General features: G+C 32.8%; 1 pseudogene; it reads right to left on the bottom strand.

Annotated features, from left to right (window-relative positions):
• LOC108513903 (26S protease regulatory subunit 7 pseudogene) overlaps positions 1 to 2,885 on the bottom strand; it is a 53,565-nt pseudogene that overhangs the window by 2,761 nt on the left and 47,919 nt on the right.

The following is a 2,885-nucleotide window of genomic DNA, read 5'->3' as shown; positions in this document are numbered from 1 at the left end:
AAAAAAAAAAAAAAAAAAAAAAAGCAAACAAACAAAAAACTAGTGATTTTTTTTTTCAGTTGGTTGGTAATTTAAGAGAAAAGTAATATCGCTTGAATTCACTCTGAAGCACACATCCAGAAAAATCTATAGCTCTAGCACTCCAGAGAAGTTCAACCTCCTATAAATGAAGAAATAGAAAGTGGTTTTATTTTCCACTTGTGCTGTACATAAGTTTATTTCTTGAAAAATGCTATCTGAGGTGAGTAAAGGGAAAGTAGCCTAGGCTAATAATTTAGACTAGAATTATATGAATTGAAGGTACATTGAAAATGTCATAAAAAAGTCATTTCACGTGGGAGTTCGGTTAGCCATCACTTTAAGAAGTTTTCTTTAAAAACAGCTTTACCTGAGAAAGCAGCTGACGTAATTGCATCTTTTATTTTCTTTTATTGCACAAAATATCAATAAATACTGCTGGTTTTAAGCATTTTCTGTTCAGAAGCAATCTTTATTCTTTTCTATTTCCATTTTTATCACCAGTTTAAATTGTTAGATAGAATGTTATAGGTACACTTTTCTGATTCAAAAAATCTCTAAAAAACACATTTTGTTGAGATAATCAAGAAATAGGCAAATTATTTATTCTTGATATTATAACATCATTTCTTAGTAGGTAATCTATGCCTATTCCCACTTATACTTTCTTTTATTTCCTTTTAAGGTTATAAGTAGTACAACGACCAGGTTTAACTGTTTATATAATCTTCAATCTATACTTAGTGCTATATGAAAATAACTGGACCATGTTATTCAAAATACATTTTACAAATGTAATAATTTTAACTTTTTATTAGTCTATTTAATAAAAGACAAATAAATATCAAATTTTATTTTATCTGGGACATTGACAACTAGAGAAAAACAAGTTTAGCTTTGAAGGCTTAATACATATAGCTTTGCCTTGATAAAATCTTTCTGCTTCTTCATTCCTTTAATTCTTCATTTCTTCCTTTAAAGTACGAGACTGCATTATGGGCAGGGTGACTCACGCCTGTAATCCCAGCACTTTGGGAGGCCCAAGAGGGTGGATCATGAGGTCAGGAGTTCGAGACTAGCTTGGCCAACATGGTGAAACCCCATCCGTACTAAAAATACAAAAATTAGCCAGGAGTGGTGGCATGTACCTGTAGTCCCAGCTACTTGAGAGGCTGAGCAGAAGAACTGCTTGAACCCAGGAGACAGAGGTTGCAGTGAGCTGAGATCAGGCCACTACACTCCAGGCTGGGTGACAAAGTGAGACTCTGTCTCAAAAAGAAAAAATATATATATATATTTTAATATGTAATCAAGCCCAAGCAATGAAATATATTTTGAAAGGATTATAACTTTTGCCTTCATTTCTATCTTTCCCCATAACTCTGAACACAGAAGGGCCTTAATAATCATTTAGTTGAGGCTTAATGATGACATAACCAGCTATAATACAGCTTCTTGAAATCCAGAAGGCTGTTTTAGGATTGGGTGGGGACCTTAAATGGTCATTTGCTATTAAGCACGATCACACTAAAATTCTAGAGACAGATTCAGTTATCTCATGGACTCATTGTGAACTCAGTTTGTTCACATAACAAAATGCTAACTGGGACATGGGATTTGGGAGCACACTGGGAATGTTAGGACATGGTTTTGATTGCAACATTCTCATAAACTATCTGTAGGAAAAAAGGGGTTATGCCTACAACCAAGCTTTGTATATTTGCATACAAGCCACACACTAAGACCTATTTCTGCTGTATGGACATCTGCAAAATCTCAGGGACCACATGGAGCAGGGAATAAGCTGCATTTCTAATATAGTCATAGTATAAGCAACCCAAATTTGCTATCCGTATCTCTACATTAGTGATTCCTGGTTTTTGCAATTGCAATTACTTGGATCAGAAAAAATCCAAAGGGAAAATATTCTTTCAAGTAAGGGCATTTATAAAATATTATTGCTTATCACTATCATTTAATTTATTTATTTTTCCCCCTTTTTCCAGCCTTATTGAGGCACACTTGACAAATAACGGTTGGATATATTCAAGATATACAATGTAATGCTTTGATATACACATCCATTGTGAAATGATTGCCACATTAATTAACACAACAATTGCCTCACAGTTCTCTTTTTAGTTAGATTCACCAACTCATGTGCTTTTTGTTTGTGACCAATAATATTTTTCCTCCTTTTGTACAACTCTATGGAGTACATGTGCAATTTTGTCACATGCATAGATTATATAGGGGTAAAGTCAGGGCTTTTAGAGTACCCATCACCTGAATAATACACATGGTGGAGAAGACGATCTAACATCTATGAACTGGTGAAAAGACAAGGAGAATATCTACAGAAAAGGGGAACTCAAAAAGACAAACTTTTTTATGTGACCAAACACATAAAACAGTGAGGAATTCCACAGAGAAACAAAGTTGGCCTTTCAGAGAAAAAGAGATGTTTGAATTTGATAATATTTTCATGAGCATGAAAATCATCAAATATTGGTTACTAAGTCAAAATCAACTCCTAAAATTTCATTTTGTAATTCAGTTTTGAAAATATTCCTCAAGCATAAGCTAATTTTATCTTTTGAAGTAAATTTTAAACTAATATTTGGGGAATTAGGTCTATTCCATTCAGTTCTCCTATATCCTATTTAAGGAGCCATTTGTAAACCTCTATTAAGTCAAACTTCTTAAAAACATCAGTAGAAAAGTAATAGAATTGGTGGACTGGTTATACTTTAATACATATTTTTGAAAAAAGAGATTCTTCAAATAATCTCAAAAACCACCTAAGTCATCTAAAGTTACACTGTAATTTAAGAAATAAAAACATTTAATAAGCATATTTTAAAAGT

Source organism: Rhinopithecus bieti, unplaced genomic scaffold (genome assembly GCF_001698545.2).
Source record: "Rhinopithecus bieti isolate Rb0 unplaced genomic scaffold, ASM169854v2 scaffold_32835, whole genome shotgun sequence".
NCBI lineage: Eukaryota > Metazoa > Chordata > Mammalia > Primates > Cercopithecidae > Rhinopithecus > Rhinopithecus bieti.
This window is presented reverse-complemented; position numbering and strand designations above follow the sequence as displayed.